The following is a 23,623-nucleotide window of genomic DNA, read 5'->3' as shown; positions in this document are numbered from 1 at the left end:
TTTGGGAGGTGGAGGTAGAAGGATCAGAAGTTCAGGGTCATTCTCAACCTCATAGGGAGTTTGAGGTCAGCTAAGGCTACAGATTTTGTCTCAAAACCAACAAACCAACCAACCAATGGAACAAATCTATTTCCATGGTAGTGCCATGCTATTAATTTCTCAATGAAAGTCTTTCCTTTGATGTTTGGAATACATTCAAATGTGAAATTGGCATATCTCTATCCAACTGTTCTGACGGTGGCACTACTGAGCATCTGGGATGTTGTAGGGGTGTCTTTGCAATCTATAGAGCTCAGCAGTGTTCTTGGTCCATACTAACTACATTCCAGCAATTTCCACTTCTTCATGCATGCCAAATAAAAACGTCTGAGACATGCAAACATTCATTCTACAATGAAGGCAGAAGACAGGATACCTTTAAATGAGAATGAAACATTGATGTGCAAGTATCTCAGTGATAGGTTGGAGGTTTGAGGGGCAAACACCTAGGACTGGAATAGCTGGGTCATATACAGATCTAGTTTCAGTTTTTATGAGGCACTTCTATACTGATTTCCATAGTGATTGGATTAGTGTTTGTCAACAGGAAAAATGAATGAATACAATGTGGTACACATATGTAGCAGGAAAAATTTCCCCACAAGTTGGGAGGAGCTAAGGTGGGAGGAGTAAAGAGAAGAAAGAGGAGGAGTAAGGGAGAGACAGAGATGTAGGAGGATGGAAGACCACGCTTAGATGGAGAGCAGTCCTGGGTAACAATTTATGTCTAGGTTAGTTAATTGGTTAACACCTCTAATTATGTGAGCATCTTGTTAATTGAGCATTACCAAACATATAAAGCCTTTGATTAATAATCATTAAGCATAAAAAAATAATCATTAAGCATTAGAGTCTCATTTCCTACTGGGTACTGCATGGATGGTGGGATGGTCTGGGCTCAGCCCAGTGTTGTGGACACAGCCTGGCAGAGCCATCTCCCACACTGGAGTCTTGTGGGTGGCAGGGCCAGTGTTTCTGGCTGGCTGTTTCTAGCTGCGGTACACACGTGACCTCTGGCTGCAGAACATGGCGGCAGAGCTAAGCAGAGCTGCCACCGCTTAGACAGTTGGCCCAAGAAAACGTCATAATTAAATAATTACTTCAACACACATACACAATGGAATTTTTTTAATCCACAAAGAACAAAGCCCTATCATTAGAAGGAAAGTAGATGCTTTTGGAGATATATTACATAAAGTCAGACCCAGAAAGACAAATATCCTGTTTCTTCTCTTTTATGGAATATATATATATATATATATAACACATACACATTGACTTGAGAGTAGAAGATATGATGCTGCCTAGGAACAAAAGGGGAATAACAAGTGACTGGGAGATTTCTTGCTTGCTAACGAGCTGCTTTAGAAACATGAGGGCTTATATTTGTTTCCAAGAACTCATATACTTAAAGCTGGGGGTGGAATGGTGTGGGGTGGGTGTATCACTAGCCCAAGTAGTTTTGCTTACTTGGTGAGCTTGAGACCAATGAGAGACATGTCTGTAAAGGCAAGGTAAATGAGACTAAGGTTGAACTTTGGCTTTGACATGCATATGCTTACACACCTGCTTACAAAGGAGTGGTCAGAAGTGCATGTATATATACCCCCCACACCACACACACCACACACACAAACACACACCATACACACACACACACCACACAAACACACCACATACACACCACAAACACCACACACACAAACACACCACATACACACACATACTACATGCCACATACACACACACACACAGACAGAAACACACACACATACCACACATACACACACAGACAGACAGACACACACACACCACACACATAGACCACATACACATACACACACACAGACAGAAACACACACACATACCACACATACACACACAGACAGACAGACAGACACACACCACACACACAGACAGACAGACAGACACACACACACACACACACACACACACACATCACACATCCAAATCCCCAAAATAGTAATAAAGGAACTGAGGGAGGGACCAAGAATAAGAAAGGGGAGGTTAGGAAGAGGTGGGAGAAATATGCTCAAAGTCCTTCGTATACGTGCATGAGCATGCGTTCATGCAATGCAGTTTTCTTATGCAGTAAATACATATCAATGTGGAAAATAATTAATGAGAATCAAAATAGATAGACCAGAGTTGGCCCACCAGGCACCTCTATTCTACTGTTCCTTCCAAGGACTGAATCTGGGGGACCACAGCAGACTACTTGGCTTCTATTTTCCTTGGCTCAGCTTGGTATATAACCTGTCTGCTCCAAGATGAACTAACAAACTACCCTGTTATATCCAAATAGCGACCAAGGACATCTGTGTTGGTTAGTTACATTGTTGCTTTAATTACTGTGGCTCTGAGTAAAGAGTTTAGATCTCTTCTTTCTGAATAAGCGCCTGATTGACCCTTTTCCTCCTAGCCCTTCATCAATGCCCACATCCACTAATTTCACGTAGAGTAATTTGCCTCTGAAGGCAGATAATTTCAACTAACTGTTTTGATCAAGGGAAGATTTATAAGTCTTTGCCAGTTGGGCTAATTGTTCATTTAAGGCCTTTAATTGTTCCCTGGTTAATTTATTTTTAAGAGGTCTCCGAACTAGCCTTTCTTTTGCTCATTAGGTGCTTGGCAGTTTCCCAAAGTAAGCAAGGGTTGACGTCTGCTATATGGGTTTCAGTGAACTGCAGGCTCTTGCATCCTCCTTGATAGTATCCACTGCCCTCTCTGGTTCTCCTGGCCCAGGTTTCTTCTTCTCTGGAGTCACCTTCCTTCCCAAACAGGATAATAACAAGACACCAATGGCTCCCATTAAGCTTAGAAAATTCTTCATCTTTGATTTCCTTGGTTCCTGTTGAAAATGTTTTGCTGTGGACTGAGAAGATGGTTGGTCCAGTTCACGTCCAGTTTAAGATCTGGGTAATGTCTTAGTCTAATTTATTTATTCTATAATGGAGAATTTATAAAGGAAAACAGTTTCATTCACAAATCTGGAAACCGGAAGGTTCAAGAGCTTAGGTGCTGGTATCTCCTTTAGGATCTGGAAGCAGCCTAGTTTCTGTACCATTCCTTGGCATATGGCAGCAGGACATATGGTCACAAGAGACAGAGACAAACCCAAGCCTGTGATAACTAAATGACTCTTATTCACCAAGGCTCTACTCTCAAGTCTTAATCATTTCCTAGTATTCACAATTCCACATGGTGGCATCAATGATTACATTTCAATGTGCATTTTGGAGGGGATATTTAAGCCATTGCTATCAGGTACATGTGAACATTCTTTGGGAGTAGTCAGACATTTTAGCCTGACTAGGACTCAAGAACTTCCGGCTGTTTGAGACTTTCATTGCTAAAGTAAAGAAACTAATATGAAATTAAACATAAATTCAGATTCAGTCACACAGTCATCAAAAATTGATTTTAGGAATTTCAGTTTCATTTTTAATTTTTAAATACATGTGTATATGTATGTATATCTGTGAGCATGTATGCCACATGTGTGTGGGTGCACTCAGGTGCTGGGAGAGAGCATTGAAGTGTCCAGAGTTGGAGTTTCCAGTGGCTGTGAGCCACCTGATCTATTTCTGGGAATTGAACTTGAGTCCTCTGGAAGAGTAGGAAGCTCACTTAACAACTTAAGCCATCTCTCCAGGCTTGAAACTCAGGTTTTTAAATGTTTTTTTTTTTTTTTTTTTTTTTTTTTTTTTTTTCACAGTCCCTCATCTGGGCTCACATCTCTCATATTCTATTCCTTTGTTTCTTTTCTCTTTAACTTTCTGTCAGTCCACTAATTGTCTTGAAATTTCTCCACAATGCTTCTGCTGTGAACAGTGTCTGCTAGATGACTGTCCCCATGTTCCCATGGCTCGGCTGTGGATAGCTCTTGTTCTCTGGGATATTACAAAGCCTTCAGGCTATCAGAAGGGCTCAGAGGGTCACACGGGTCCTTAGCTCCCAAGCCCCCTCTTCCCTCTGTCAGGCTCACTTTGTTCCACTATCACTGGCTCCCACCTATACTTATTCTGGGCACTCTGTATCTATAAACAGGGAATGAAGAGTGTCATACACATTAACCCACACCACGGGGAGATAGATCTACTCTTTCCATCCATTCAATTAGAAGCTTTTTTTTTCTTTCTTTCTGTTCAGCCAAATCACTGTCTTAGGACCATGAGCTTGCCAAAAGTTTTCTATCAGCTTTCAGTTCTAATTGAAAAACAAATTAATATTCCCTAGCCGTCACGGGTTTCTTTCCTAACCCACCATGTCTCCTCCCTCCCTACTGCCTTTCCTTTTTTATCTTATTTCATTTTGCAGAATTTAAGACCAAGTTACAAGATCTCCACATAAGAATTGGGAAGACATGCCAGAGAAATAACTCATCAGTTAAGAGCAGTGGCTGTACTTCCAGAGGTCCCGAGTTCAATTCCCAGCAACCTCATAGTGGCTTACAACCATCTGTAAGGGCATATGATACTTTCTTCCAGCCTATGGATGTATATGGAGCAGAGCACGTATACATTAAATAAATAAAATAAAAAAGAAAGAAGACATGAGCTCTCAATTTTATGCAAGAAGTTTAGAAAAAATGGAAAAGAAAGCCAGGCAGGGAAGGGATGGAGAGTGAAGGGGAGGTGACTTTTTCAAGTATTAAATATTTGAGAAATGATTACATTTAATTTGTGTGAATTATTTAAGTCACACATGCACTGTTTGATACTAAGTATCACTGGGAAAAATGCAACCCATCAGTCTGCTCAGAATCTAAACAGAATCTCTACCCAGAGTAAGCCATGTGCCAATTTCTGTATTGAGAAAAATGTGGAGAAATAATAGTTAAACAGAAATAGGATTTTTTTTTCAGGACAGGGTCTTTTCTGTGTATCCCTGGGTGTCCCGGAACTCACTGTGTAAACCAGGATGACCTCCATTTCACAGAGATCTACCTGCCTTTGCTTCCCAAGTGCTGAGACTAAAGGTATGCACCAGCACCTGGCTAGAAATGGAATTTCTTAAGGAAAGAAAAATGAAAGAGTTGACACTGGGTAACCAACTGCTGGAGTCTCTTATCTAAACAGTTCTGCCAGTTTTGTTCTCTCTCTCTCTCTCTCTCTCTCTCTCTCTCTCTCTCTCTCTCTCTCTCTCTCTCTGAAACAGACAGCAACATCAGGGTGAAGATCCTGGCACTTCTATAGTGTTCTCACAATTTTGTTAGTGTCTTTACAATTTGGCAGAAGAAGGGGCAGAATATTATGGGATAGAGTTTGAGTTATCGCTCTGATGCCTCTTAACCATCTCTGCTCTGGTTTTCCTTTTTGTTAAAACAGTACAGCTCTACTCATGGAGGACCATCGTCATGGATACCAAAGGTATGATACGTGTGCATAGTCTATTCAGAGGTGGACAGATACTAGGCACTCAAGAGAGTTTTCTACTCTCTTCCTTGCCAGGTTTGGACTATCATGACCTACTGACTTCAGGTTCTAGGACAACTCTTAGGGACACTTGCCCTTCTTATTTTTTCAGTTGGCTGAAAGGAGGCAGGAATGAGGGTTACATGCCTCACAGCTCCCATCTCCCCAAAAGTAGAAATTGATGGTGTGATATGAACTTTTTAATTGTGTGTTGTTGCAGTTCCCTCTTTGTGGGTGGTAGTGTTCAGACTTTTGTGTGTAATTTTGAGTATAATTTTGGAACCATCACATCTTAGGGGTCAGAATATATAGGATCTATTATTTAAATGCCCCTGAGAATCAGGTCCTTTGCAGTTCAATTAGGATTTTCAGGACCTCTGTTGGTTATATTTGGTATAACAATAAGTTGAACAATTTCATACATTTTCACTTAATTTCATACAATTTCACTTAAAATGTGGAACCACAAGAAATAAGGAGAATCTGCTGTTATCATTCTGACCCTCCTTAATGTAGACAGAAATTTTAATGTTGGGTCCAGAGCCATGATACTTCTTAAGGGGCATTGAATTACTTCTTTCAGACTTCATCTCCATCTCCTTACATTTGTCTTTTTCATTCACCAGATAATTAGAACCTGTAGGTGATAAAAATTAGGCTTGCGGAGACAGCTAAGATAGTTTTCCCTATGAACCAGTGACAGCCTACAAATCTTGTTTTGAGTATTAATAATACTCAATAATATTAAAGTAATAAAATAAATTAGACCACATGTTTTCTCTTCAGTCTCTATAGAATGTTTTCTCTGGGCTCCTAAGACTTCTAGTTGACATTTAGGATTCCCTGGGCACATGAGTGCTTGAATTTGGTGAATTCAGACTGAATCACTGTCTGGAGAAGGTCTTACTCAAACTCACAAGCTTCTTGGTTCTTAACACTGAACTCATCTTCCTGTCATCTCCTGAACTAGAGAATGGTAGGGCTCAGGCTAACACACTTTTCTCTCTTAACACATGGGTTTTTCTGAAATTCCATGAGGGACTTACTCTTTAAAGCTGTGAGCCCCTAATTTCCTCTTTATACATGGACTCCTATAATCTCAGTTTACATAAGTTTCAAAGATCACCTGGTTCTCTGTTGTCAGTTTGTCGCAGCTGGGCACCGGTGTAGTGAAGACGGCCTGTTTCTACTTCAGTGAAGACTTGATGTGGGGCCTAGGGTAAGTCAACGTATGTGTCTGCAAATGAAAATGAGAGAGGAAGAAAGGAAATCAGAAGAATGTCAGAGAGAGAGAGAGAGAGAGAGAGAGAGAGAGAGAGAGAGAGAGAACAGTGAGTTCTGTGCTATCTTCAAAACCTGGGGAGAGAAGTGGGCACTTGTAGCAGACCCACAGAAAGGATACAAGGGTTTGGTCAGAGGAGAGGGATATTAAGAACAATTATTGTTCTTTCAGGTTCTGATTTTAAAAAGGTCAGTGTTTCCAAAACATAATCAAAATGGAAATTTGTTAATCTGGGACAGAGGGAGGACGGTGCAGATACAGCTGAAGTGCAATAAAACAGCCTACAGCACTTTCCTATGTTCCACAGCATCCTGGGAGTATTTTGTCACAGTTCTAGAGAGCATTAGATAATATGCACGAGAGGCTTTAGAGTCTTGGGAGGGGATGCAGCTATGTAAATAAACAACGCTGGCATTATTATCAACGTGGCTAGTGCTTTTCTCTTCAAAACAAAGCGGTCTGTGAATGCTGGTGGCCTGGTGAGGCAGGCGCAGGTCAGTGATTAACTGCCTTTCCTGGAGAGGAGGGTGTAGCTTCCTTACCTGGGTGAGAGTTAAGCTGTTACTTGCATCTGATGTCACTGTTTAGTCTTGGACGAGGGACATGACCTTTCTCTTTTTACTCTCTCCTCCTTTGCTTGATTCTTTCTTGTCTGCTAGGGGAGTGATTACCTTCCATTCTCCTTGATCTAATTTCAAACCCTCTCCTCCAGTTGGTGATAGTCATGTGGAGTTTGGGCTCTTACTATAGGCCTTGCTGCCATTAGCAATAGAGAAGGATGTTTGAAGTCTCTATTTGCCGTTGGCGTGGTCAGGACAATAGCACTCATTTCTGATGTGTGTTCACAGCTAGGATGGTGCTGCTGCTGGTGGGGCAGAGGGATAATGATGGATCTGGAGCTGGAATAAATGTTTCCTGCTTCATTAATGTGATTTAGGGCAAGCCAGTTCTCTTTGCTGAATCTTTGGCATCTCTATTTAAAAATAAATGATAAGGCTCTCTGCTTCTCTCTGTTCGGTCTCATCTTCTTGTGCAGTTCCAGCCTCCTCCAGTAGACAAGATGGTGAAAGTCGGTGTGAATGGATTTGGCTATTTTTGGCACCTGGTTACTGGGGCTGCCTTCTGCTCTGCACTTGGTGAAGTGGAGATTGTTGCCATCAGTGATTCCTCCATTGACTTCAACTACACGGTCTACATGTTCCAGTGTGACTCCACCCATGGCAAATTCAATGGCACAGCCAAGGCTGAGAACGGGAAGCTTGTCATCAACGGTAAGCCCATCACCATCTTCCAGGAGCAAGATCCTGCTAACATCAAATGGGGTGATGCTGGTGCCCAGTATGTCGTGGAGTCTACTGGTGTCTTTACCACCATGGAGAAAACAGGGCCCCACTTGAAGGGTGGGGCCAAAAGGGTCATAATCTCTGCCCCTTCTGCCAATGCCCCCATGTTTGTGATGGGTGTGAACCATGAGAAATATGACAACTCACTCAAGATTGTCAGCAGTGCATTCTGCACCACCAACTGCTTAGCCCCCCTGACCAAGGTCATCCATGATAACTTTGGCATCATGGAAGGACTCATTACCATGGTCCATGCCATCACTGCCACTGGAGAAAACTCATCACGGTCACTCAGAGTGACCACTGTGGATGGTCACTCTGGAAAGCTGTGGTGTGATGGCTGTGGGGCTGCCTAGAACATCATTCCTGCATCCGCTGGTGCTGCCAAGGCTGTGGGAAAGATCATCCCAGAGCTGAACGGGAAGCTCACTGGCATGGCTTTCCGTGTTCCTACCCCCAATATATCCGTTGTGGATCTGACATGCCACCTGGAGAAACCTGCCAAATATGATGACATCAAGAAGGTGGTGAAGCAGGCATCTGAGGGCCCACTTAACGGCATCCCAGGCTACACCGAGGACCTGGTTATCTCCTGTGACTTCAATAGCAACTCATACTTTGACACTGGGGCTGGCATTGTTCTCAATGACAACTTTGTAAGTTCATTTCCTGGCATGACAACAGGATGGTGGACCTCATGGCCCACAAGGCCTCCAAGGAGTAAGAAGCCCTGGGCCACCCCTCCCTCCCAGCAAGGACACTGAGAGCAAGAGAGAGGCCCTCAGTTGCTGAGGAGTCTCTGTCCAAACTTGGCCCCCCAACACTGAGCATCTCCTCACAATCTCCATCCCAGACCCCCATAATAACAGGAGGGGCCTAGGGAGCCCTTCCTATTCTCTTGAATACTGTCAATAAAGTTTTCTGCACCCTTCCCCCTCCCCAAATTAAAAAAATGATAAGTTGGGTGGTGATGGCACATACCTTTAATCCCAGCACTTGGGAGACAGAGGTAGGCAGACTTTTGTAAGTTTGAGGCCAGCCTGGTTTACCAAGAGAGTTCCAGGTTAGTCAGGGCTACACAGAGTAACACTGTTTCAAAAATGTTCATAAGGGACCCTCCTCCATGTGGTATAGGTGGGAAGAAGATACCCAGAGGCCCATCTGCCTCATGTCCTGCCCGCAGGGGAGCCACTATGATGTGCAAGCATATGGTGGAGAGATGGGAGAGAGAGAGAGAGAGAAGTGGAACTTTCTGAGCACTTTGAAAAGAGACAGAACTGGAGACACAAAGGTGAAGAGGGAGAGCCTCATATTAGTAGCTTGATCTGCTACTTGAGGCCATGGTGAAGTCCCAGCCTGTCCTGTCACTGAGGGCCATGTCTGAAACCACGGCTATGCAGTAGCAGGATTCTGTGTTGATGTCTGTGGTCCAGATTACCACCAAAAGCCAAGCAGACATCCTGGTCTGGGGTGCCTCCTAAGACCATATTGACATTCAGGGTTGTGTAGAGCTGGCCCCACCCCTCACTGGCTTCAATATTTGGGAGAGCAGCCCCATACCTTACCTAGGTATCACAGTAGAGCTGGCCTTGGTGATGTGGGTGTGGGTGAGTCGGCCTGAGGACGTAAGAGAGGGAGAGATGGCCCTCCCCATTGCCAGCTGCAGCATTGGGTGAGCTAGCCAGGGCAGTGCTGGTGAGCTGGCCCTGGTGGTGTGGGTGCTGGAGAGCTGGTGGGCTGACCCACTCAAATGTTAGCATCTGCCCCATCAGTGAACTGCTGGAGTGTGTGAAGGGGCAGGCCCCACAGATCCAAATCTTCAGGCTCTCCATGACACAGGGCAACAACAGGATATCCAAGAGGAGTCCTGGTGAGAATCCAGTATTGATAGTGTAGCAGAAGCCAGAGGCCTTGAACCAGACCAGTGACTCAATGCAATCAACATTTGCAAGTAAAGATGTGTGGACAAGAGGGTAGACTGTGAGTCACATTGTGACACAGCATAGCTTCCGTGACAGGAGGTTTTTGTTTTTACTTTCTATTTTCGTTTTCTTTTTGGGGGAGGTCGCAATGGCAGGGGATTGATGCTGAGAGATGAGGAGAGCGGGGTTGGGGTAAATAATGTGAAAGTCACAAAGAATCAGTAAAAAGTTAAATAAATGGTCCTGAAAGATGAAGATGGTGCTTGTGAGGTTTGATTACTAACTGTGAAAGTGCTTGAAGGTGAGTGGAGCTCTCTGTGAATGGTGGCTGTTGTCACTGTCTAATGGCATAGTAGAGTTCTCGTCAGCCAGGTGGGATTCTGAGTGAGCCGCTTAGATCTTCCTAAATGATGTTGACTTCCCATGTGGGCTGCCAAGGTGCAAGGTGAAGCACGAAAGCCTGGCATCGGCGCTACCTTCCCTATTCACTCTGCTCTTTATTTCGGTTGCCGTGTTAACCACTAAAGAGTGTCTGTCAAACCCAGTTCACTTCACATAGATAAATCATTGTCCTAAATACATGGCTACTTTGGATTCTAGGAAGAACAAAGAACAAAACCTTGCAGGTCAGACCAGCTCAGGACAAGGACGATGATCCAGAAGTGAGGTCTGCTCTCTGGGGCAGAAGTGATCATCTTCTGGAAGCAGGTTGTCACTTCAGACAACATGGATTTCCAGCAGACAGCCTTGTTGTCTGAAAAATTCGATACAATTCAGGAATCTCCGGCAATCTGTCCTTTATACAATACAAGAGTCTTTGCTTCTGTGGGAATGAGGGTGTTAAATAGGAATCACCTGTCAATTTAACAATGGCTTTCTTTGGGTGCCTGCTTAATGTCAGGCGCTGCCCTGGGAAACTTGCTCAGGCGGGGTGTGGCTGACAGATAAGCAAGCAAAGAACTGGATTTGAAATCTTAAACTACCAAGTGCTATGAGCAGACCATCAGAGCTGCGGTGGATTCTGTGATGTAGGCTGCTGAGAGCAGCTTCCCCCAAACGTCTTACATGATGGCTCTGAGCTGCCAGGCGTCTTCCTACATCCCTGGCACTTCCCCTCATCCATGCTTGGACCTGGTCTCAGGTTTTCCTCATTCATCTCCGAGCTGCTCCCAGCCACTTTCCTCTTACTTCTGGCCTTCTGGCTCCACGAGAGGGGGCACATTCCTGGGTCCTGGGACATCTTCCTGTCTCTCTTTCCTTGCAGCACCCGACAGGGTCGAATGCCTTATTCACGAGGGAAAGGCTCTATTCTAAACTTCTCCCCTGCCACCAGTTTCAGCAGTGGCTGCATAGAGGCAAGATAGAAAAGGTAGCAACAGAGCAGAGGCTCACAGGGGACTTCACAACAACCGGATCAGCGTCTGTCTGGGATGCCAGCTCCGAGGCCTACAGGCTAAGTAACACCAGTAGTAATGGCTGGGGGGCTGAGTAGACGTCATCAGGAAGCTAACGAAGCCTGCTTCCTTCTCATGCATGCCTGCCTGGGACAACTTGGCACTGTCTTAGATAGCCCACTCAGCACCTGCCTCCTGGATCAGGCGCCTCTCAGGGGAGCCAGCAGGAAGCTTGTTGGCATTTATTTTCTTTATTCAGCTTTAGAATTTCTCTCCTCTGAAACACATCAAGCAATTGCCATGACAAGAGATCTGGAAAATCACATCTAGAGATGAAGAATAAAATGCAAATATCAGGAGCACACATTTTCTTGCTCCTCTGGGCATCTCTTTCCAGTTCTGTCTGGAAAGCCTGTGAGGTAAAGGGTAGGGAGAAACCCTGGGATGAGGGTTGGGAGATCTAGACTCTGCTCTTAACTGGATGTGGAACGGTAGGCAAATCTCTCTGGTCTTCATTCATTTATCTGTAAAATACGAAGAATGAGTAGTGTAAATAGTGTGCTTTGTCTTTCCAGACCAAACAGTAAGATTTTACACAGCCCTGTAAGATACAGTCATTGAAAACAAAGTGGGAAGACTGTTATTGTGCATAGCTGCCACTGTGTTATGGAGTGGACTGCAAAGGAAGATAGAGATAAGTTGTTTGTTGGTGAGATGACATAGGACCGCACAGTTCTTATAGATTAGTAGCGGAAAGTTCTTTGTGAGTAATGTACCGTTTCTGCAAAACTGGACAACTGTCGGCTCACAGTCACCCAGTACAGCTGTGCCACTTACACACTGGCCGGTGGTGTCTGAGAGCTGTGGTAAAGCATATTTTTACAGACATTTGGCTGGTCATTTTAATTTTCATCAGTCCGGTGGGAATAATGTTTTATTGTGGCTTAATTTTTATTTCCCCTTTGTCTAATGATGTTGGATGTACCCACTGGCCATTGTGGTGTAATTACTTAGAAGTGTCTACACATATTTTGTACATTTTAAGCAGAGATTTTTTATCTTTTCATTGATGGTTTAAGTTATTTACATATGCTGGTCATAGACTTATTTTGGTCACATATGTATGCTTATAAGTAGCGACTACTTCCAGTCAATAATTTGTCTTTTCTCTTTTTTTAATGGTGTCTTTTGGTGAACAGGAAAATTTAAAGTCTTATCTGTTTCTTTCCTTTATGGTAGATCTCTCTCTCTCTCTCTCTCTCTCTCTCTCTCTCTCTCTCTCTCTCTCTCCATCTTAAAGAAGGAAAGATTTATTTTAATTATTTTTTGTGTGCCTTCATGTGAGTGCTGGGAACTGAGCCCAGATCCTCTGCGTGAGCAGTAAGTGCTTCTAGCCAATGAACCTTCTTTGCATTCCTCTGAAGTCAAGAGTCTTGAGCTTCTCTCAAGATGTCACTGACTTAAAGTCATCACAATAGTCCTCTAATTGTTTTCTACAAGCATTTGGTTTTGAGATTGCTTTCAGGTCTTTGAGGTTTGTTTAGATTCAGGTTCATTTATTCTATTGTCTGAATCTGTGTTCTCCTGTAGCATTTGTTAAATGATGGCTGGCTTAGTGAAATACATTTATTGAAGTACATTTGTTTCTGGCTCATGTTAACAAATGCTTCTGGATACATCAAATGGGTCCTGGCCTCAAAATGATGACCAATCAAGATTTTGTCGGGTGTAAACCTTGGGATAAGCTATAAACTTGTTTAAAATACTACATGATGTATAATAAATATGAAAGTGAAGGTATGCTTTTGAGAGCTTGACTCTCAAAATTCTTAAATTTGGGCTTTAGCCAGGCCTTTAATCCCAGCATTTGGGATGGAGAGGCAGCAGATTTCTGTAACTTTGAGGCCAGCCTGGTCTACAGATAGGATTTCAGGAGAGCTGGGGTTACACAGAGAAAACCTATCTCAAAAAAAATTGGGCTACATTTACTGAAAAGTGGGATTTGAATTCTCTCTCTCTCTCTCTCTCTCTCTCTCTCTCTCTTCCTCCTCTTCCTCCTCCTCTTCTTCTTCCTCCTCCTCTCTCTCATTGCATTTACAGAATTTATACTTTCTACTTCCTGTTCTGCCTCCTACCATTTCCTCCTGTGTTGTCCCTACCCCAACATACCCTAGGTATATTTGTTTTATTTTTTTAAGGACATCCATACTGTCTCCACAGTGGCTCCAGCATTGTACACTCCCACCAACAGTGCACACAAATTCCAGTATCCCAACATTTGTTCTTTAAAACGTAAGAGGCCTCCTAGCAGGTGTGGTCTCCCATGTGATCTGCATTTCCCTGACGAGCAGTCATGCTACATGACTTTATACATCCATAGCCTTCGGAATGTCTTCTTTGGAGAAATGTCTGTTCAATATTTTACTCAATTTTAAATGACCTGTTTCTTCACCATTGAGCTGTCGGAGTTTCGGATGCATGGCTCAGGACCGTGCCCTTCTGCTCTGGAGGATGTTTCTCACCTACAGATCACCTCCTTTCCTGTTTGGAGGCCTTTTTACTTTTCTGTAGTTTAACTTTTTTTACCTTTGCTTTTATTGCCTAAGAATTTGGGCCTAATCATTTCTAAGACCAACATCATGAAGCTTTCCTATTATTATTATTATTATGTATGTGTGTGCACCTGTGCGTGCATGCACTTTAAGACCAGGGTTTGAGGTTGAGCATCATTCCCACCCTATTTTTGAGACAAGGTTCTGGAGCTCATCAATTCAGTTATGCTGACTCTGTGTCTATAGCAATGCATGCACACACACAAACACATCCGCAAGTGTACATGCATATGTATGTATGTATGTATGTATGTATGCATGCATGTATGTGTGCATGGCTGTGTATAAGCATGTGTCTAAGTGGATAGTTATGTGAGCATAATTTTGTGCTGAGTAAACACTGGTGTGCATGTGCACATGTGTGTCTGTATCTGGTTTATGTGGCACACACATCATGGACCATTACAGATGCATTACTTGTCAAGTGTTGTTAAGTCAGTGAAATTCCAGTAGGAAACAGATGTCACTCTAATGGAGAAACTAAGGTGTCTTTCACAAAAGGGCTGCTTGTAGTGGTGCAGACTCAAGGGAACTAATAGGGTGCATGACTCCAGACCCAAGAGTCTTGGGGTTATCCCTCCAAGGGGGAGCCGGTGGTTACAGATGCCTGAAGTGATCAGCTTTATGGGGAGGGAGACTTATGACCCACATTAGCTGTGGCGTTTTCTAAAAGTGTGCATCCATCTCACTGACCCAGTGATGGGAATATTTGAAGCCAGGACTTGATTATCTTTTCCATTTTGTATCCAATTGGAGTCTCTCAGCCTTCAGATTTAGCCAGATATGGGATACATCAACGCTGTCTACATGGGAAGTAGTGTAAAGGTGGGTGAGGACAAGTTGAAAGTGCAAAGGGGAGGTCACAGCATGTGGCTTCTCTCAAACTCTCCTGTGGAGGAAAGGAATCATGCCCAGAACACCCACCATCTTCTAGGCTCTGTACTGAACCCCTTGCACACACTGTTGCTGTGACACAACTTTCCTTGTCCTGCGTCTCAGAGGAAGAGACATACACTGACTTACCCCAGGCCAGAAATGACTTTTGCAAGTTTGTCTTGGTTAACTCCAAAGCTGTTGCTTTGAATATGATACCGAAGTGACTGTAGTGATGTATGTTCTGCCTGCTTCCCAGAGAGGCTCTGGGGCTAGCAAATAAATAGACTTCTGTAGATGACCAGTGTTTTCCTGAAACAGAATAAAAAGGCAGGGCAGATGTGACAAGCTAAGGGCACTGTCTCTGGATCAGAGAATAGTGTGAAGCTAATGGCGACATGCTTACAACGGTGTCAGGGACCAGCGTGGCTTCTATCAAAATGTTCTCAAGATTCTTTGCATTAAAAAGTGTATATTTTTATCTTTAGCATTTCACAGTAATGAATACTGCAGGAGCTTACTCCTCCATCAGACTGGATCCCTGTCCCCTTATCTCTGCATTCCCAGCAGGCTGTGTTGTGTCTTTTTGCCACTAGCAGTTCTAAGTGGGGGAGATACTTCGCTGAGATTTTATTTAAATTTCTCTGCTACTTAGTGAAACCTTTCTCAAGATTCTTATCCTACTGACTTGTAGGGGTCCTTGGGGTCTCATGCCAACATCATTACCCCTGCTTGTGACAAAGTCAATTTTTATTAAGAGCTTATGGGCTTCACTGAGACTGCATTTGGGAGCTGTGAAGAATCCCTCCGTGACACTGGTCAGCTGGTGCTTGTGGAGGATTTTGCTCGTAAGAAAGATGAGTAGAAATCACATGTCCCTTGCACAGGTCAAGAGGAGTAATGCAATGTGACATCCAGCCTCTCTATTCTCAAAGGTCAAGAAACAGGTCCTGTCTTTATTAAACAGAGAACAAAATGAAGAAGGCAAGTATGCCAATAGACATGTAATTCAAGAAACATGTATTTAGTAAATGCCAGGCAGTGCAGTGTCCTGCAGTGAGAGGGGCGGCAGCCATAGTTCCAGAGCCCCCCCACTCCTTCCCTTCGCCCAAGCCTTAAGTCTTTCGTGTATGTATGTGATTCTTCGTTTCCACCAGGTGACGTTCAGGTGGAGTGGAACAGGAGGAACTCAAGGCATTTCTGATTCTTAGATGTGTTAATCGGAAAGAAACTCCCAGAACCATGGAGCTAGGACAGAGCAGACGCCATTGGAGTCAGTCGCTCGGCATCTTATCTAACTCGAGGGACAGCTGGTCATCCGGCCCTGTCTAACATCCTAGAGATGGAATGCTCGAGATATGATGGATCTAAACATGGTTTTCTTCTAGTAGCTATGGAGTAGCAGAAGCAGAAGTGCCATTCGCTGAGTGCTTAATGTCCGATGGTCACTGCGGTACACCCATCACACCATTCCCACTAGTTCTGTAACCCAGTGCTGAAGCACAGCATCCTACGTGACCCTCAGAACGACATTGGGATAGACGGACACCACCCTCCCACCCTGTGTGTGTCCACGTGTCTATGTTCACATGAGCACAGACTTTCATGTGAGGGATTCAATACTCTTCCACTCCCATCATTCACCAGGGGAGGCCCAACACACACTGCAGAGGATTCAATGGGGGACAATATGGTTGTCTCAGGCAGGGACATCTTTAGTGTCTTTGGTAATTGCTATCTGTTCAGATAATCATCTGGGAAGTTAGTAGATTATTCAAAATTATGTTTTTCTTTAATTGACATTCATCTAGACATATTATTTCCATTGTATCTCTCTCTCTCTCTCTCTCTCTCTCTCTCTCTCTCTCTCTCTCTCTGTGTGTGTATGTATGTGTATTAGGATTTTTTTGCAGGCTCGTTATTTTTCCCACTCAATAGCATACCACAGAAATCTCCGCAAGTTAATTTCTTTAATCCAAATTTACCTTTAATAGTTCATAAAGCACTGAATCCCCAAAGTACCCTAAAACATACAGCCATTACCACATCTTTGGTTACGTTCTTTGCTTCTAATTTTTTTTAAATCGTTTTTTTTCTTTGTCTCCAGGAACAATACCGGTGTTTGGAAGCCTAGTGTGGTGATGCTCTTGAAAGGCTCAGGGGAGAGGATGTAATTTCTAAAGTGGCCACTAGATGGCGAACTTACCCCACAGCGTTGGTAAAAACCACACAATTAACTGCATCTGCATGAGGCAGTGGGGTTGACTGCTTGGTATGGAATCCTGTACAGTGGCAGATGTGGAAGGGATTTTGGGAATTAACTGCTTCACTTTGTGTTTTTTATTATCTTTTTTTGTTTTGTTTTGGAAACTTTAATATTTGCGACAAAGTCCTTTGAGTAATGTCTCGTCCCTGCCACTCTGCCCCTTGTTGGTCTGTCTTTAGCAGGCTATATAGCATAACTCACTCACTAACTACCTTTGGGATGAAACCTATTCTGTCCCAAAGACCAGCAGCATCAGAAGCCAGTGCCATCTGTGAAGAGCTCAGGAATGTGTCTCATCAGAAGACACCAAGCTGGGAATGGTTGCCACAGAGTCTGTTCCTGTGTGGGCGGACATTGTGGTTCCCCATCGGACCATACATGTTGGGCCAGAGGGAGAGGAACCATGACACTCCATGGTTTTTTCTCTCTTCAAGCCTGGCCAGAGCTCTTTGAAGGTCTCAATGCTCAGTGTAGACGCTGTCATGCCTCGTAGGCTGTTTCTGGGAAGAAAAGCTCTCTGCATCATTGTGTAGTGTCCTTAAGGGGAGACCACAGTTATGGCCAACGATTGGGGCCTGTGTAGATTTCAAAGTCATTCCCACAAAGACTGGTCTCATTTCCAAAGAAGTGGATGATGTCAGAGTTGTCCTCATCCAGGCGGAGGCTGTAGGGCTTACCCTAGCCCCTCGGGGAAGACTTCAACGTTTATCATGCTTCCTCGGGAGAACCCAGCATCTTGCCATCAAACTTTGTCTTGAAGGTGACCACAAACTTCTCCCTGATATTCTCCTCCTTGTCCTGCTCATAGAACTCGATCCTCTCCTCCGGGGTGCAGCTGTGGCAGATGCGCGAGATGGGCGAGATGGTCAGCATGACATTCTGGAACTCAATGACGGTTCCACGCTTCTTGGGCTGTCCGAGCAGGGCCGGTTAACAGAGGCAGAACCTGATCAAGTTCTGTATGAGCGCCCCACCCGTGAGGTTCTCTATCAACAGCTTGGAGAGTAGCTGTCTATACTTGTAGTTCAGGGTCCCATTTTGAGCAAAGAAATCAGACTTCTCAATGACTTTATCCCCATTACCCCGCTGCTCAGCGATTCTACAGTAGTCAGTCTGAGCCACCCACCACACTGATCTGTACCTGACTTTGCAGCTCCCGCAGGAGGGCTGATACCTCAGGGTCACTTTTTTTCATGTGAGCTGGCTGAGGGTTCTGTCCGTATCAAACAGGCAGAGGATGAGCTCTTTCCTTCGGGCTCCCTTAATGATGGCAGCCATGGGTGCAGCTCCCCACACAAAGTGCTGTCGTCACCCGTATTATATTTTAATTGCACATGTGATACACAAAAGCATTCTAACTGGAAAAGATTCACTCCACCTATTCCCCTCCCCCCTTTTCTATGCTTGTCCCTGACCCCAGAGAGAACTAGGTTTGAATACTTTGGGGGAATTGCTATATAATTCTTTCTATGTGACATATATCTGAACATGTACTCATCCATCCTTTTTTGTCTTTCTGTTTTTCTGCCTTTCTTTTTTCTTCTTTATTGGATATTTTATTTACATTTTAGATGTTATTCCCTTTCCCCATCCCCCCCGAAAACCCCATCCCATCTCCCCTCTTCTATGAGGATGTGCCCCCACCCACTCACCCACTCCCACCTCCTTGCCATCGAATTCCCCCATACTGGGGCATCCAGCCTTCACGTGACCACCTCTCCCACCTATGCCCAACAAGGCCATCCTCCCCTACATATACAGCTGGAGCCGTGTGTTCCTCCCTATGTGCTCCCAGGCTGATGGTTTAGACCCTGGGAGCTCTGTTTGGTTGGTATTGTTGCTGTCTCCATGGGGCCACAAACCCTTTCAGCTCCTTCAGCCTCTTCCTTCTAACTCCTCCATTGGGAACCCCATGATCAGTTCAATGGTTAGCTGTGAGCATCCACCTTTGTATATGTCAACCTCTGGCAGACCTCTAAGGAGACAGCTATATCAGGGTCTTGTCATCCACATCAGCGCATGCCTTTGGTGACTGCACATGGGATGGATACCCAGGTGGAGCAGTCACTGGATGAACTCTCCTTCAGTTTCTGTTCCACACTTTGTTTCCACATTTGCTTTTATGAGTATTTTGTTACTCCTTCTAAGAAGGACAGAAGCACCTACACTTGGTCTTCCTTCTTCATGAGTTTCATGTGGTCTGTGAGTTGTATCTTGGGTATTTCGGGCTTTTGGGCTAATATCCACTTATCAGTGAGAGCATTCCATGTGTGTTCTTTTGTGATTGGGTTACCTCACTCAGGATGATACTTTCTAGCTCCATCAATTTGCTTAAGAATTTCATGAATTCATTGTTTTTTTTTTTTTTCCCTCAAGACAGGGTTTATCTGTATAGCCTGGGCTGTCCTGGAACTCACTCTGTATACCAGGCTGGCCTCGAACTCAAAAAATCTGCCTGCCTCTGCCTCCCAAGTGCTGGAATTAAAGGTGTGTGCCACCACTGCCCAGCGAATTCATTGTTTTTAATAGCTGAGTAGTACTCCATTGTGTAAATGTACCACATTTTCTGTATCCATTCCTCTGTTGAAGGACATCTGGGTTCTTTCCAGCTTCTGTCTATTATAAATAAGGCTGCTATGAACATAGTGAAGCATGTGTCCTTGTTATCTGTTGGAGCATCTTCTGGGTATATGCCCAGGAGTGGTATAGCTGGGTCCTCAGCTATGTCCAGTTTTCTGAGCAACTGCCAGACTGCTTTCCATAGTGGTTGTACCAGCTGACAGTTCCACCAACAATGGAGGAGTGTTCCTCTTTCTCTACATCCTCGCCAGCATTTGCTGTCACTTGCATTTTTGATCTTAGCCATTCTGACTGGTGTGAGGTGGAATCTCAGGGTTGTTTGATTTGCATTTCCCTGATGACTAAGAATCTTGACCATTTCCTTAGGTGTTTCTTAGCCATTCAAGTTTCCTCAGTTGAGAATTTTTTGTTTAGCTCTGTACTCTATTTTTTAATAGGGATATTTGGTTGTCTGGAGTCTAATTTCTTGAGTTATTTTATTTGTATATATTGAATATTAGCCCTCTATCAGATGTAGGGTTGGTAAAGATTTTTTCCCAATCTGTTGGTTGCCATTTTGTCCTATTGACAGTGTCCTTGCAAAAGCCTTACAGAAGCTTTGCAATTTTATGAGGTCTCATTTGTTAATTCTTGCTCATAGAGCATAAGTCATTGGTGTTCTGTTCAGGAACTTTTCCCCTGTGCCCAAGTATTCGAGGTTCTTCTCTTCTCTTAGTTATTAAGAGAACTTTTTCTTTTATTAGTTTCAGTGTATCTGGTTTTATGGAAGGTTTTTTTATCCACTTGGACTTGAGCTTTGTGCAAGGAGATAAGAATGAGTTGATTTGCATTCTTCTACATGCTGACCTTCAGTGGAACCAGCAGCATTTGTTGAAAATGCTGTCTTTTTTCCACTGGACAGTTTTAGCTTCTTTGTCAAAGATCAACTGACCATAGGTATGTGGGTTCATTTATGAGTCTTCAAGTCTTTCTTTTGAAAGATTTACTTATATTTATGTGTCTAGGTCTGCTTGCATGGGATCATGTGTTCGACATGTATGCAAGGTGCCTTAAGAGACCAGAGTGTGTTCTCCCCTAAAATTGGAGTTACAGAGAATTGTAAGCCATCTGATATGGGTGCAGGGAACTGAACCCTGGTCCTCTGGAAGAGCTTTACCTGCTCTTAATTGCTGATCCATCTCTCTAGCTCCCATCCATCCTTTCTTAGCAAGTGTCCTTGGTACCTCCCCATTTTTGTAAGTGAAGACAGCTCAGGGGCAGCGCTGCTGTCAGTACAATGCTGGTCGCGCTCTGGGGTTCACACAGAACCGAGTTTTAAAAGCTGACTTTTTAGCAGTGGTTCCTGCATTTGGTCAAACTATTTAGCTCCCATCAAGCCTGTGTTAGATCATTTTTCAAGGCATCAGGGCTTCCTAAATCAAGTCAGGACATTCAGATGCTCTCAGCTCAGTGGCTGACCTGGCTGAAGACAATTCATTTTTTTTCTTTTTACTCTTTTTCTTACACACACAGACACACACACACACACACACAGACACACACACACACACAGACACACAATTAGTGGAAAAGCAGGTGCCTCTGCTTTTTGAATCCTCTAAAGGTGGTCATGTGAGCACAGAGAGCACATGTGATCACCCCATCCAGGCTCCAGCCCAGTGACCTAGTAACCCAGAAGCACAAATCTTACCAATGTCAAGACCTTTCTTAGCCAAAAAGTCTCTGTCCCATTCATGTTCAGGGCAAGAGCTGTATCTGGAAGGTGGAGGGAAATTGCAAGTCTAACATGGAATATGGCAAGACTGAACTGATTGTACTTCAGACTCAGTTCAGGCCTATAAAATTATGGCAGACTTTTGCATGCAAGAGTTGGTGTCCCTCCCAACAATCTGTCTGTCCTTAGCCCTAGTTTTCTCAGGCAAGCACACTGATATTCTGGGGGAGATGTCATCACCAGAGAATCAGTTCACTCACATAGAACCCAAGACCCCTCAGCACCATGCTTAACAGGGGCTTCTCCTACAGGTCTGTGCAACTGACGCTATCTGCAGAGGTCTCTGGCCCTGCCCGATGGTATCATTCCAGCAAAGGGAAAAGGGTGTGAGCAGGGAGGGGAAGTGCCCCCATAGCTGCCACTCTGGTGCCACTGCTGTCCTGTCCTGGCCACCACTGTTGCTCTGAGATGCTGCACTAGCCAGAGGAGGGCTAGTGAGGTGCAGTGGAGCTTTTAGCAGAGAAAGCTTCAGGGGAGTGTTCTCTTCCCAGGAGGTGTTACAGCCCTTATCAGATGCTCTTAGGCATTGGAGTAATTCTCTCTTACACATATTCCTTCTGGATAGGTTCTTATATACAGTTTTGGGGTAGGTTAGGGTCTGAAAACAGGTGCTTCCTATTGGTTTGGTTTGAGATATTGGGATGCCTTATTTACATGTGGATGGGCTTGGGGGTGCTGCCCCTATGTGATTGATGGTCACAATCCACTCTATGGGGGGCTGTGACTACGTGATGGGGCCTGATGTTGGGAGCAGATGAAGCTCCTACAGTCCCTTTGGGTCCCCAGTGGCTTCCAACCCAAGCTCAATCTTACCAGGCTTTCTCTCATGGTCCACTGCCCCACATTCTCCCAGAGAGCCACGCTCAACCATCAACACTTTATATTATGTTTCCATGTCATGATCATCTTTGATTTGGAAAGCGTCAGGCTATTGTGAATGCCACTTCAATGGTATTTGAAGAAAAAAAAAAACAAAGAAACAAACAAAATATAATCAAAAAACATTTCCCCCAAACTGAAACAAAGTTCAAAGAAATAATCTGTTTCTATTAAATTCAGCTGAGAAAGAGGGTAGTGGGTGGCAGCCCAGTCCTCAGGGTGATGAGCTGATCTGTAGGCTCAGGGAGTTCTTGTCCCTCCACGCAGAGCAAGCTTCCCCAGATGGGACTGTGGCTTCCTTTCTCTCTCTCCCTGTGAGAAGCTGAATGAGTGACAGTTCGTTTCCCCATGGGTATAAATGTCACTTGTGACCACTGCAGTCATTCCTGGGAAGAGATCTTGGCCTGTGAGGTAATCCACATCATGTTCAGCTCCTTTTGAGAAAATGAGAACTGTCTTTTTATGTGATTCTCATCTTGCTCAAATCAACTCTAGGGAGCTTTACAGGGTCCCTGGGACTCTCTAAGAAGCTCACCCGTGGAAATCCTTGGATTTCTGTTCTTGGGAAGCCTGGCTGGTATCTCCAGAGACAAGAAGGGTTTATTTGCCATGTAGGATGAAAAAAACAGACATCAAAGTAGAATCTTTCAGTGTTCCATTGCTGTCAGTGTGAACCAGAGTTCTCTGAAAAAAAAATAACCCACACCTATATTAAAGATTAGAATTCCCGTGACTGCTGTGAGTTGGAATGTTGTAGATCTAGGACCAAATTATCTTGATCTATCTTTAGTCCCTTGATAGCCACTCATTGCCCTTCTGTGTGTCTGATCTAATGTCCTTGTAAGTATCAGATGAAGCAATATGAGATGCAGTAGACGAACAGACCACTAATTTCCAGTAACCCAGAGGCTAAGAATGCCTGTAACAGAGAAGTCCTTGCTGGGACTGTGTGTTCCCGCCCATGCGTTTGCAAAGTGCCTTGATTTATGCCTTTCTTTTCTCCTGTAACTATAAAAATGTGATGAAACTCTTGCCAGTTTCAGATTTGGTATTTGGAGGTAACCGTCACTCATATATGTCTCCAGAATAAATGCTATCTATTCTCTTAGGAGTGATAACTGTGCTTTTGGGTGGGTGGATGCTGGAATGAGCTGAGGGAGAAGAGCAGTATTGCGTGGTAGGAGAGTTCCTTCTGCTCCAGGCAGGTGAGGCTGCGAAGCA

General features: G+C 44.1%; 2 pseudogenes; one reads left to right on the top strand and one right to left on the bottom strand.

Annotated features, from left to right (window-relative positions):
- Positions 1-7,819: 7,819 nt before the first annotated feature.
- Positions 7,820-8,866, top strand: LOC117716857 (glyceraldehyde-3-phosphate dehydrogenase pseudogene; annotated as a pseudogene).
- Positions 8,867-17,649: 8,783 nt separating this feature from the next.
- Positions 17,650-18,447, bottom strand: LOC117717319 (phosphomannomutase 1 pseudogene; annotated as a pseudogene).
- Positions 18,448-23,623: the final 5,176 nt, after the last annotated feature.

Source organism: Arvicanthis niloticus, chromosome 11 (genome assembly GCF_011762505.2).
Source record: "Arvicanthis niloticus isolate mArvNil1 chromosome 11, mArvNil1.pat.X, whole genome shotgun sequence".
Taxonomy (NCBI): Eukaryota; Metazoa; Chordata; class Mammalia; order Rodentia; family Muridae; genus Arvicanthis; species Arvicanthis niloticus.
The sequence above is the reverse complement of the archived record's forward strand: the minus strand, read 5'-3'. Positions and strand labels throughout refer to the sequence as shown.